Below are 14,485 nucleotides of genomic sequence, written 5' to 3' on the forward strand. Positions count from 1 at the left end.
ACTATGCAGGAATACAGGGGGGGGGGGGTGTGTGTGTGTGTGTGTGTGTGTGTGTGTGTGTGTGTGTGTGTGTGTGTGTGTGTGTGTGTGTGTGTGTGTGTGTGTGTGTGTGTGTGTGTGTGTGTGTGTGTGTGTGTCGCTCGCTATGCACCCACTGAGTGCACGAGGGGCCTGCGCCGCGTGTCTTGGCCCTCACTGGGTGAGTGGGAGTGTTTATAACTTTTCAGATGGCAGCCAGGGACACAGAGAAGCCAGAGAATGGCCACTGACCCTGCACCGGCAGAAACCCTCATGGGAGAAGGAGCAGCTCAGTGCGTAAAGACACTGACTGGCACTGAATGTGAAGCAGCTGGGACCTGCAGTGAAGGTATAATCCCTGCTACTACTGGATTTTCTTGTTAATGTCACTGTTAAATAAATCCTTGTATTCTCTGTATTCTCTGTTATCGTACTTGTTTTATTGGAATTAATCACTCCCTGCCTTGCGGTCTCGTGAGTCAAGATCTGCTCAGCCTGAGCTACCTTCGAGTAGTCTTCACTTAAATGATGTATTCTCTGTTAGCGTACTTGTATAATGTAGTGATGATGCTTGTCATTTTAGATTTGGGGAGATAAAAGATGATGGCTGCCGTTTCATTCATAGCTTTATAACCGGATGGAAAAATCCTGGGCGCCTAAAATGTAGCCTCTGACTGACTGACTTGTTAGTCGCCTCCCCAACCACTGTGACCCCAAAGCAAGATAGGGCTGCACCCCTTAGGCTGCGCTTATAGTGCCGGTGATGCAACGTTGCGGCACAACATATGTATTGCCGCCGTCTCGTGCGCTTATAGTAAAAGCGGCGCGACGGCTTGGTCGCGATCGCTGGAAGTCAAGTCAATTTGATTTTTACAGCGACCGCAGCGTAACGTCATCGTCGCGTCGCCGGCACTATAAGCGCAGCCTTAGTCTGGTGTGCTGGGGGGGGGAGGAGGAAGGACAGAGTGAGGGGCATGGGAGGGAGCCAAGCGCCGCGCTCAAGGACTCTGCCCACCCCTGCTCTTAATTATGACTGTGTCAGGAAGAACGAGTGTCAGTGTGTGTCACACATACACACTGACGCATACACTCTGACATACAGAGCAGGGGGCTGGGTTGGGAGCCAAAACAGACCCCCTGCCGCTCAACAAACCTTGGCTCCTAAAAATTCTGTTTTGCTCCCAAGTTTTCACAATTGTGTACAATATGAGTTTAAAAATAAGCTTTTAGACGTAAAAAGTGCTGAATATGTTTTGGGGGTTTTGCATTAATTACTGTGTTTTTCTGAAAAGCTTATTTTGAAATGTTGCACCTTTAAAGTCTCCAAACGTTAAAACCATTAAAAAAAACGATGTTTAGGAAAACAAATAGCTATTTTTTTTAATGAATCTGTTGCTGGTTTTAATAATAACTTTATTTCATATAGTGCATTTCTCCCAATGGGACGCAATGCGCATCACAATTACAGTATAGTACGTGGTACACAGCTCATAGGAATGTTAGGCCTTGGATATAGTGGGGGAGCGCATAGCATTACGCACGCCTGTCGGCCGAGCGATCTGTGGCCTGAGATCCACAGCGATGGGGAGGCGTGGGCGTGATGTCACGTGAGCGGTTCGCCTTTATTGGCTGAACGGCTCGCGTGACCCGGCTGTCGCACGACAAAATCACTATAATGTCGGCCGAAAACGCGGTCGCTCCGTCGCGTGCTCTATGGCCTGCCTCATAGAGGTCACACGCAATATGGACGCGGCCTTACAGACCCCGTCCCTGCTCTGTAGATCTGTCATTTTATACAATCTATGAGTTTGGTGCCTGAGGCACAGGGAGATAAAGTGACTTGCCCAAGATTACAAGGAACTGACACTGGGAATTGAAACAGGTTCCCCTGCTCCAGACTCAGTGTTGTTGTTTGCAGTCAGTGTCTACTCACTGAGCCAATCCTCTTTTTCCAACAAGTTGCCCCTGTTTTTAGCTGAGGCTTTGATAAATAACCCCTGTGCAGCTATATAAATAGCTAGAGGTGTACTTCCTTATCTCAAAGTATGTGTCTCATTTACAGAGTGGCAGTAGCTGCATTACATGTGGGCAGGTTGAAAGGGAAGTCCGTATGCTCCTTTTCACTACGCTTAGTGACCGCTGACATGAGAGGAATGCATGAAGCTCCAATAATGGGCATCGAAGCTCAATTGCTGCCATACATGTCAGTGGCAGTTCATGCAGATCACGCGCTGATAGCCGTTATCGGAGCTTCAACAATCTCCCCAATAAATCGTATGCATTTGAATTGGCTTTCTGCAATCAATTGCTGAACAAATACAGGCTAGTAACATTTTTGGCTAGTTATAAATGTTTTATTGGAATTAATCACTCCCTGCCTTGCGGTCTCGAGGGTCGAGATCTGCTCAGCCTGAGCTACCTTCGAGTAGTCTTCCCCTAAATTATGCCAATTTACTTTTATTCCTTAAAAGGACTGAGCTTGAACACACTTTCTGTAGTAGTGTGACTTCTTAGCCAGTCCTCCACCTATATGTCCTATACAAACTATTTTCCCGTGGAAAAATGACAGTGATTGCTACAGAAAAAAGGAGCTGTAAATGAAGGCTATCCTGTAATCCTCTTTTATTCTGTACATGGTAGGGCTACCAGATTAATTGGTATTAAAAGAGTTATTCACCAATGCATTAGAACCACTAAAGTTGTTATACCTTCTCTTGTCTCACAAGTACATGAATATATCGATTTGGTCATTCCCATAGAATTTTATTTATGCAAAAAGTCCTTAAAATGGTGAAGCATAGATGTGAAGGTGAACAAAATACCCAGAAGCTAATGTATATGTAAATATCGGAATCCATACGGTATAAACCTGTATTAGCCGTAAAAGTCTAATTTAATTAAACCAGTGCAACAAAAAGTACAAAGCACAAAAATATGTTCAGGAAGCCATTTATTTTAGGGTGACCACCTGCCTACAGATTACACACCCAACCAATACTGGTTTTATATCCCGCCATACGGACCACAGATCTAACTGACCTCTTACAGCCATCTGGTCACAAAGCAGGAGCAGGGATTCTGTCCAATTATATTTTGGTTTGCATAAACTTTGCAGCAATGAAAATAGTGCAATTGGTCTTTTCATGAAAAAGACTATAACATGGTTGTATGAACCCTGCAAAGCATATAGTTAACGTCACAATATAACAGTTGGCGCTTGCATGGAGATAACCCTGAGGAAGTGACGCAGGTCACGAAATGCGAAAGGTCAGAGGTCACGACTCTAGCGTAGTAGCCTCCATCCAGAGACGCGGATGCGCCAGCATCGCCTTTCCGGAAAGCCAAGCTATTGGCGTTCTCTCCATCAGCCCACTGCCCCCGGCGCCCTATAGTGCTGTTATTTTAGGCCGAGCTCAGCGGATGGTGGCGGCATCCCTGCGTGCGCGCGCTTGCGTCCTCACACACTTCATGGACTCTTACCTGATTGCCTATGGTAGTTCCTCACGTGCACACGGCGCTGCGACATTTTGACGCCACAAAATAAATTGATTTTTTTGTGCTGCAGTAGTGTGATGTCAGTGTCACGTGAGCAAAGTAACCATGTATTTTTTTATAACTGTGCCCAGGACATACTTGAAAACGAGAGGTAACTCTCAATGTATTACTTCCTGGTAAAACATTTTTATAAATAAAAAATAAATAAACTATTTATAAATGGTTTGACTTATTCTTTATTACCTTATTCGTGGACAATTTATTAATCTACTGGAGGCGCTGGACAACAATTTGTTTTACATCCGCTTGCATGGAAACGATGCAGCCTTGCATCATTTCAATGAGCCAGGTCTCAGGCTGCGTTAACATATAAACTCGAGACCAGCAAATTGGCGCAAAATATTTGTATTAAATAGAAATAGCCGTGTTAATCCAGTTGCGATAGTGCAGAGTAAATGAGTACTTCAGTATTAGGGCAGGGACTCATTGAGTCTGCTAAAGTCTGTAGAGCATGTTGTACACTGCCAGCACTATGTAGGGTATTATCAGGAGCCAGTGTAACTGTAGTTAGTTTGACATATAGACGCCCAGAGCACAAGGAGAGGGACTGAGCAGGTACGGCCGTTGTGCAGAAACGTCGACAAGTAGTAGCCAGAAGGGCGTTTCAAAGTCTGGCTGAACCGGTTTTGTAAATATTTTTAGCATGGCCGCGGAAAATATAATCAGGGTAAAAGTGAAACAGATATAATGTATAATGTGCAAGGGACACAGTGCGAATAAAAACGTCATTTATTTCAACATCTTAAGTACCAACAAACGTCAATTTCCCAACCGTACCAGAACAAAGTCTTCCTCAAGGCTCTGGATCTCTGCCATTATATCTGATAATAACAATAATAATGATGGCAAGAGATGTCCATTATATATATATATATAATCCAGTTCTGCAGCTTGGAGGCTGATACATAAATTCATAAACGCCACTGTGTTCAAATGTTGGGCATCTGTCAAATGACCACAAATGTGTCATATTCAGTTGCTTCTGAAATGTCCTCTTTCGTTTGCAGAGCTCATGTCCAACATTAAATAAATAAGAATATTTTGAATGGAAAGCTCGGGACATTCCGCGAAACGGATTTTGACAGTTTCGTCCATCTCTAGTGAGAACCAGTGTATCTGTGCTAGTTTGCCCCTGTGCTATTCAACACTCATATAAAGAGGATGGGCAGAAACGATTTAGTGACTTAATAACCTTATGAAGTTATTTAGATCAACAGCAGCCTTCCTCTGTGCCCTTACCTCCTCACATAACGCGATTGCATCCACTACCCACAACTGTCCAGCAGGTGTCAGCACTTGGATGTGCCATTTACAAGCTACACCTTTTATCAGGTATTTATTTATAATATGTTTTACCAGGAAGTAATACATTGAGAGTTACCTCTCGTTTTAAAGTATGTATTGGGCACAGAGTTATGATGACAAATACATAGTTACATTAAGTGAGCAGGGTTATGCATTATATACAAGACATTGCATGCACAGAAAGAGATAGTATATGTTATAGGCGTATGTAACAGTTACAGACCAGATTAAAATGTGAGACAGCTTTAGTTTTGAAAGAATGTAAACTGGGGGCGAATGTGAGAGTCTCCAGTAGGTTGTTCCAGTTTTGGGGTGCACGGTAAGAGAAGGAGGAGCGGCCGGATACTCTGTTGAACCTTGGGACCATGGACAGTCTTTTGGAGTCTGATCTCAGATGATAAGTGCTGCATGTGGTAGGGGTGAGGAGCTTGTTCAGATAGACGGGTAGCTTGCCCAGAAAGTATTTGAAGGCAAGTCATGAAAGGTGAACTTTGCGCCTGGACTCATTGATAACCAATCTAGTTCTTTGAGCATTTCGTAGTGATGTGTTGTAGTTGCATTGGAGAACAAAACGGCATATTATTGTAGAGGGTGTCAAGTTTGCTAAGGTATAAAATCGGGTTATGATGGGTACAGCAATGATAGAGATAGCATGAGTATCTTTGTCTGCCTTCCACAGGTTCCCAAAACGCGCTTCACTCACCCTATTGTTATCTGCATGTCAATACCTAGAACCACGGTCTACAGCTTAAACACTGTATGACATGTATCTAAAAAAGAAAAAGCGTACGCTCCATAGTGCAATAAATGTAATATAATAGCATCAAAAAAGGCAGCACATGCCCACTCACGAAAACTCAGATGATCATGCGCAGTATTAGTACTCAATGTGCTGATATCCAGATTAAGAGTATAAGGTCCTCAAATCCTGAGTAGCAGATCACATCAGGGAATCCACCTTGGCGACTGCTCACTCCCGGCTGCTGCAGTTAAATCCACAGTGGATGTGGAGGAATCGAGGGAGCTGATGGAATGAGCCCCACTCACACACGCACCTCTCAGGAATTGTAGAGCGATATTTTAGAGTTCGTTAAGTCTGCGCTATACGGTGACGTCACACAATGTGACCAGCTGCTCGCTACTTGTACCTAGTAACTTGATGTTTTTGAAAAACCCGACGCGTTTTGTCACACCAGGAAATGTGACTTCATCGGGGCATTATCTTGGAGTGTTCTAAATTGCACTTAATATACCCAATAGATACCAGGGTAATAAATTACTTAATTGAGCCGCCCAAGGAACACTAAAAAGAAAAAAGAAACAATACTCTACAGAAAATACATATTACAATGCACTATAATTCATAGACAAATCAGCTTATAAATTGCTAGCTGTAGTTTGTAACATCAAAAATAACTTTATTAATTAATATATTATGTATGTAGCTCTTTTTGTGAACCCCTGCACAAAGGAACTACTGATGCTGTGTTTTACCTGTGGCTCCAGGAGCTCTAAGCCTCCGCTCTTGGGGAGCCTGGGGTCTTACCCTCTATTATCATGGTGCAGCGCCTCCACTTACCCAGGATCCCCATTGTAGAGAATCTACCCTGAGTAAGAAACATACAACTGTATTGTGCAACAAGCAACCTTTTACTATAATACTAACTAATACGAAAATGCAACGTACATATAACATGCATATAACTCTTATACTTTATAATCAAGCATTTCACACTGTGGCTCGGCCACACCTTTATAGGGTTAATGTCCTGTACACCGGTGGCTCTGCCACTCTCCCAAGGAGTTTGTCCTGCAACTAGTAGTTGTATTGAATAGTTTACTGGCACACTAGTGCCCCCAATTAGTTAGTGGGAGGCGGGATCAGCGCCTGGTGACCGGTGTAGGTGCACTTGGTGACTAACAATACCTCCCGGTCACTGCGGTGACCACACCACTTCACAAAGGGTCCGTAGTGTTGCTCCAGCCTTGCGCCGACACTCTGCTCTGCTGTGCGGTCTGTTCTCCAGACCAAGATGGCGTCCGCAACTTTTGCAAATGAACCAGCACTAATGGGATGCTTCCCTAAATGCTACGGCCGTCCCTACAAAAGCGGCACCCTACGGTGACAGGGGTTATACTCCTGGGGGCTGGGGGATGTATCTGTCCTAAGCGGAAGGGTCACTGACCCTCCGCTCGCACACACGAGGTTCCGCCACCTTCCTCCTTCTCCTCTCTCGCTCGTGTGTCCGCCCACACGCTTCCTGTCTCTCCCCTATCCAGAGTCTCACAACCTATTGGTCCCCAGCCTCAGCTGACTCCTCCACAGTTCACAGTTCAGAGTTCAACCCCCAAAGTCCCGCCGGATTGGTTGCCGTTCGCGCGCTTTCCTCGCGCATGCGCAGCCTTACTATTCACACAATAACCTCACTGGCAAAAGAACAGTATGGCGCTTCCTGCATTAGTAACAGCGCGGAACCCACACATATATGTACACATCCTTACATGTAAATGAATGTATGTAGTTAAAATATAAAATAACTAACCAGCTTAAACTGAATGTTAAGTAAAACAACTTGACATTAAATATAAAATTAGTTTGATTCTAAAATGTCAATGTAACTCCCTTAAGGAAGATTGGTAGCTACAGGGTGTGCTGTGCTGTTTAGCTCACCTGTTGTTCTTACAGGAGGTCTGAGTCTCCACCGATGTACAGCACCTCCATCCTGTGAGGCTCCTGCCAAAGACAGGAGATCTCCCCACAGGCACCTTCTCTTTCAGTAATTCACTCTAGACCAGCAACCGTACAACTTGTCTTTATTGCAACACAGACTTACCGCATACCGGTCCCTCTTTCCTCCTTCCCTGGATTAAACCCAAGGGGCTTGAGGCCCCAAGAGCCCATCCTTAGCCCCCTTACCCCTGATGGGGCAAGGTGGAAGCACTCCCACTCCACAGAGAGAGGGAAGACCGACACACAATTTAGGGGAGTGCCAGCTTTTCTACCTGGGGAGGGGTTTGTAACCCTGCCCCATAATAGGACAGGTCCAGGTACTGACAGGCATCACACAACTTGCCTGTGATCCAGTCAGTACCTTCCCAGGCATGACACTCCAAACTGCCGATAGACCTGCACCTGGATAGCTAACTTAGCTTTCCAGGCTAAAACTGCAAGCTAGGCCCCGTACAGGAGTTTAACCCCAATACTGCCAGTTCCTATCAGGATGTATAATGTTAAGGCTAAAGGAAAGGGTATATAGCCAGGGGCACTAGGCTACATCCTCCCTCTGGTGAAAAATATCCTCACGTCTACGCATGAGGAGCATAATTTATGCACCACCAATAAATTGTGCCGGCAACACAGAATTACAAATATAACAAAACAATAAAGTGCAAACAATAACAGTGCATAACATTGCCATAATGTGAGGATTGTCCGTCGGTCCCGCCCCCGTGATGCACCCCGTGACGGAACGGGTGCCGCACGTCGCACTACCAGGCTGAGGGACACCGCACGCCCTGCGCTTAGGCTCCGCCCCGTGACATCCTGTGGCGAAGCGCCTAAAGCGCGCCACTCTGCCAGGCTGGGGGACACCGCACGGACTTCGCTTAGGCTTCGCCTTTGTGACGTTATGGGTGAGGCGCACCGCACACAAGCTACGCGCAGGCACTGCGCTACCGTGGGTACATGAGCGGTTAATTGCATCAGTAATTATTCCACACCTGCAATTCTCCCCGCCCCTGTTTACCAGTGGACTGATTATGTCTAGGGCGGTTCTTGTTCATTACCCTGCAGCTTTGTGCTGCCCTACCATTGGCTGTCTGTCCTTTAAATGCTCAGTCAGCCCTGCTGCAAACTGGCTGAACATAAACCTCTCTTTGTGTACTAGTGTTTGCCTCACACACCCTGCTGCCCTGCTGCTGTCTTGTCTTGCTTATCCTGTTCCCGTTCTGACCTCGGCTTAAATCTGGACCTGGACCAGGTCACAGCGCAAGTGATATCCCTGGTATATCCCTGGGTGTCACCCCTGAAGGAGTCCGGTCATTCGGATGAAACGCGTATTCTTCTCTTTTCTTTTTAACAAATGCTGCTTTTACTGAGACCTGATTCCTGTGAACAAACATCTTTACCTGTGAGAGGAATTTTTGCGCTTCGTGTACTCCTCCAGATGCAACCTTGAGGGATTGAGAAATTCCCCACACCAGCAGCATCTTCTCTTGGTGATATTAATTATTTTTGAATCATTTTTCAACTATTTATTATTTTAATATAATTTGGGTTTGCGCTTACATTTCCTGTATCATGTTTAAAAAGGTGGTGGAATTTCTTGATCAGTACGGTCAGCGTATGGAGCAACTCCAATGAACTGTACAAATTATGACTAAACAGGCACCACGTATCCCTACTGATCCTCTCCCATCAGCGTTGTCAGCCCCCGCAGCCATGCCTACAAACGTAGCCTCCGAACCTCGACTGCCTATGCCCAACCGCTACGGCGGCAATCTGCTTGGCTGTCCCGGGTTCCTGAATCAATGTGATACCCAGTTCGAATTGATGCCATCTCGCTTTCTTTCCCAGCGGTCTAAGGTGGCCTATATCATATCGCTGCTAGTGGACGACGCCTTGGCCTGGGCTTCATCCATCTGGGAACAAAGGCTGGACCTCACGGGTGACGTAGTCCGCTTCATCCCGGAATTCCACAGAGTATTCGAAACACCTGGGCGCAAGGTAACAGCTTCTTCATCTTTGTTTCATATGTCCCAAGGCAGCCGCCCCGTGGCCCTGTATGGGGTCGAATTTCGAACCAAAGCAGCTGAGACCGGCTGGAGCGATCAGGCATTGACGGCGGCATTCTGGCAAGGCCTCTCAGAGAATCTTAAAGATGAACTCGCTGCACAGGAACGTCCCACGAAGCTTGAGGAGCCCATTGGACTATGCATTCGAGTGGACTTAAGGCTAAAGGAAAGAAGAGCCGAGAGAACTCAATGCAAGCCAGATACGCCGTCTCCCCACAACTCCTACGCAGGGTTCCCCAAACCTCCGCTTCTGGATCCGGAGGAGCCCATGCAGCTCGCAGGCAACAAATTGTCGTTCGGTGAGAAACAGCGCAGACATGATGCCGGACTCTGCCTGTATTGCGGTAATGCTGGGTACCTACAAGTCGGGAAACACTAAATCTCAATTGCAGACCGGGAGGACCTCACTGGGAACTATGTCTGCTTCTACACCCCAAAGGCCAACTAGACTTTTGATCCCCATCAACCCCTAATGCTCCCAGAATTGCCCCTTACCATCCAAAACCCTCTGTCGTACCTCCGTATCTGAACAGGTAACCCCTCTTCTATCCAAGATTTATTCTGAATTCCAGGTTGTCTTCAATAAGGCTCAATCCGAAGAGTTGACACCCCACCGGTCATTCAATTGTCCCATCAACCTATTACCCGGTTCCATGCCTCCGCGAGGATGTTCCTACCCATTATCTCCTCCAGAGACCAAAGCCATGAAGGAGTACATCCAGGAGAATCTTCAGAGACGTTTTATTCGGAAATCCTCGTCCCCGGCAGGTGCAGGGTTTTTCTTCGTGAAGAAGAAGGATGAGTCTCTCAGACCGTGTATAGACTATAGGAGGCTTAATAAAATTACCATCAAGAATCGGTACCCTTTACCCCTTTATTACCAAACATTTTGACAGGCTACAAGGTTCCACCATTTTCACCAAATTGTACTTACGGGGAGCTTACAACCTGGTAAGAATCTGACAGGGAGATGAGAGGAAGACGGCCTATAATACTCGGGACGGCCATTACAAGTATCTGGTCATGCCTTTTGGCCTTTGTATCGTGGCCGCAGTCTTCCAAGATTTTGTCAATTAAGTTTTTAGGGATCTCCTCGACCAATACGTCATTGTGTATTTGGATGACATGTCAAACAGGTACTCCAACATATCCGGGAGAATCGCCTCTTTGCAAAATTGTCGGACACTCTAAGGAGCCATTACACCATCTATATGGGGGAACTAAGGAGCTGAGGAACCTAACCTGTGCTATATAGTGCCGGAGGGAAGACACGCATCCCAAAACTCGTGACCAGAAGAGTAAATGCGTCACTGGTCCATCCAGGAAGTGACGTTCCCGAGGCCAGTCTCCATCAATACCCCTTTCATCTGTCTGTCCCATGTGCATTAACCAGCTACTTTTGTGAGTAGTTGTATTTTATTTGAGTCAATAAATTGTTTATTTTTACGGAATCACGCTATGGGGCTTGCGCTCTCCCCTTTTGTTATATACACTCTCAAGTAAAGGACCTAAGGACAAAAAGAAAGAGAAGGGGAAGAAATTGTGCAGATGTCTTAGAGTGGGATAAAAAATAAAATAAATAAGGTGTATAATATTATGGAACACATGTTCCCCCACCCTCTGGGAGATTTCACTGCTACACGGTGTGGTGTGTTGCATACCTGCTGGCTCACAGTTGATCTGAGTCTCCAGTGGTGTTGTGGAGGAGAACAGGACAGGCTTCTGGGGTAGTAACTGATTCTTTCTCATGGTGACAGCGCCTCCATCTCTTGCAGGCCCCAGGGATGTGGGAAAATCCCTACAAGAGAACTTACTTCCCCTCCCCCTGATAGATTGTAGTCTCAGGCAGGAAGATATATTTGAACAGGATCACTTTATTCATACACAGCTCACACAGTGGGTACAGGTAGTTCTTAGGGCTTCACCCTCAGGATGTACCCTGGACCTCCACTCCAGGCCAAGGAGCCCTGAAGCAGTCCTTGCTCTTCTCTTACTCCCTGGTGGTGTAAGGGGTATAGGCTCCCATCCACTCCCCTAAGGGAGGGAATACAGATTGGCAGAGCCCTGCACAATTGTTGTTGGTAGACCAGTCTCTCTAAAGCAAGTAGAGGCACTGACTAAATTTGTTATTGCAGCTCCTTAAGTACAAAGGAAGCAGGTACCAGGTCTGAGTCCCTGATTGGTCACACACAGGCCTAGTCCCTCCGCCTCCCCTGTGACTCACTGAAGCTGCTGTGGGTGGGGAAAGCCATGATTACTCCTGGCAGGCCTGCTCTTACCAGGGCTTACTGCCAGGAGGGGGTAGACTGGTAGCCAAGGAAACCAGTCCTGGCTACATTTACACATTCATATAAGTGAATTACACTGTAGGTCGTAATCCATGTGAAGGGTATAAGTGAAGACTCAGTGGAAGAGGTAGAGAGAACTCCTAAAATAAGGAGCACAACATAGCGTGATACTGATAAAAAAGAGTGTATTATGCAGTTTAAAATCAAACTCACAGGATTTCTGCAAATATAAGCATGTACTGGGAACTGCCCAGCAAGGTCTTTATCCGCGATTGTAGCCAGTTCGCTGGTGTTGTTCCAACTCTGAATGCCGAGACTACGTGTGGGAAGCTCTCCTCTGCGACTGGCAATGCTCAGTCTCATCTGATGACATCAGTGGGAAGCGTCTGATGCGGATGGATAGGAAGTTCTGTTTGCAGTGTGAAAACCAGGGAGCTAACCCCACGCGTTTTGCTAATCAGCTTCTTCAGGGGTGATGGAAATGACCATTGTTCCTACCCTTAATATAGTCTAAGTAATTAAGACTGATAATTAAGGTACACGGAAAAACCTGGTAGTTTATACAACATTACAAAACATGAAATACTTAATTAATAATGATCTATGTGAAACAAAATAAAGAAAAAAACCTGGCGCCAAATTGTCAGTGGAATGTCCTGTACTCCTCAAGGGATCCGCACACTTGCTTGACAGACCATGCAAAGAAATAAACACAAACAAACAAAGATCATAGCGCAACACTGTAGGGTGAGCAGTATTGAACTAATATACACAGACAATTAAGAATCCTAGCGACAATTAAAACAACTATTTATTAAAAAGAACTATGCCAAGACTGAGGACCGCAGGTCGTCTGGAATACAAAAATTGGAGCCCTACTTACAGACAGTAAGGCTTAAACTCGCATGGTAGGAACAAGTCCTAGATAGAGATGATCTCCCTGCCGGGTAGGATCTCTGCTCCACTGCGGCTCGAACTCCAGTCAGTCCCTTATGATGGTAACCGGAACATCTCCGGCCGTGGAGGCTGGTGTGCGGGGTCCACAGCTCTGCACCGCGTGTAGACACACGCCTCACTTCCTCCTCCGGAGCAACGGGAAGTCTCTGCGCGCCCGCGCGCGATAGTACCCGTAGTCTTAAAGGGACAGCTGGCAGGCAGAATGAAAAGCAGGGCTCCAAAGCCAAACGACCATATAAGTCCAAAGTCAATCAAACAGTGGCAGTGCCACTAGCCCTACGCGTTTCGTAGATGTCACTCTACTTCCTCAGGGGCATTTATAAATTTGAATCTCCAGCATCTTTCCCTCCTTGGTGTACCAGGCCTGCTCTCCTTATCTTTAGTCCTTTAAGGTCCTCTGCAACCAGACGTCACTGCTTCAGCACAGCTCTCTCAGCAGTGTCTCTCAGACTTCTTTTACCAGGGGATGAGACAGAGGAGCTCCCCAGCTAATAGAGGCTGGTAAAAGAAGTCTGAGAGACACTGCTGAGAGAGCTGTGCTGAAGCAGTGACGTCTGGTTGCAGAGGACCTTAAAGGACTAAAGATAAGGAGAGCAGGCCTGGTACACCAAGGAGGGAAAGATGCTGGAGATTCAAATTTATAAATGCCCCTGAGGAAGTAGAGTGACATCTACGAAACGCATAGGGCTAGTGGCACTGCCACTGTTTGATTGACTTTGGACTTATATGGTCGTTTGGCTTTGGAGCCCTGCTTTTCATTCTGCCTGCCAGCTGTCCCTTTAAGACTACGGGTACTATCGCGCGCGGGCGCGCAGAGACTTCCCGTTGCTCCGGAGGAGGTGAGGCGTGTGTCTACACGCGGTGCAGAGCTGTGGACCCCGCACACCAGCCTCCACGGCCGGAGATGTTCCGGTTACCATCATAAGGGACTGACTGGAGTTCGAGCCGCAGTGGAGCAGAGATCCTACCCGGCAGGGAGATCATCTCTATCTAGGACTTGTTCCTACCATGCGAGTTTAAGCCTTGCTGTCTGTAAGTAGGGCTCCAATTTTTGTATTCCAGATGACCTGCGGTCCTCAGTCTTGGCATAGTTCTTTTTAATAAATAGTTGTTTTAATTGTCGCTAGGATTCTTAATTGTCTGTGTACATTAGTGCAGTACTGCTCACCCTACAGTGTTGCGCTATGATCTTTGTTTGTTTGTGTTTATTTCTTTGCATGGTCTGTCAAGCAAGTGTGCGGATCCCTTGAGGAGTACAGGACATTCCACTGACAATTTGGCGCCAGGTTTTTTTCTTTATTTTGTGTTATTCTGTTAGTACTGGCAGTATCACCGGGCAGCCATCCTTTATTAGAAGTTTTTTACTAATATCACACTGTGTTATACACTTTAGCGCTAGTTCACATTTATTTTCACCAGATCTATGTGAAACAATACAATGTAACAAAAAAATGGTACATCGTAAAGAGAAGGTATCAGAATTGTTATGAGTGTAGAGCGATACTTAGCTCACAGAGAAAATGTTTCAAGGGTTTGTGAGGTTATTCTAAACCAATTAATTAATTATG

At 46.1% G+C, this 14,485-nt stretch overlaps 1 long non-coding RNA gene across 1 annotated transcript; it reads left to right on the forward strand.

Annotated features, from left to right (window-relative positions):
• Positions 1-22: 22 nt before the first annotated feature.
• LOC142494893 (uncharacterized) lies at positions 23-11,242 on the forward strand. The gene is made up of 3 exons (XR_012801601.1): positions 23-367; positions 9,455-9,604; positions 9,642-11,242. It is a non-coding gene; the product is annotated as an uncharacterized LOC142494893 (long non-coding RNA).
• Positions 11,243-14,485: the final 3,243 nt, after the last annotated feature.

Source organism: Ascaphus truei, chromosome 5 (assembly GCF_040206685.1).
Source record: "Ascaphus truei isolate aAscTru1 chromosome 5, aAscTru1.hap1, whole genome shotgun sequence".
Lineage (NCBI taxonomy): Eukaryota > Metazoa > Chordata > Amphibia > Anura > Ascaphidae > Ascaphus > Ascaphus truei.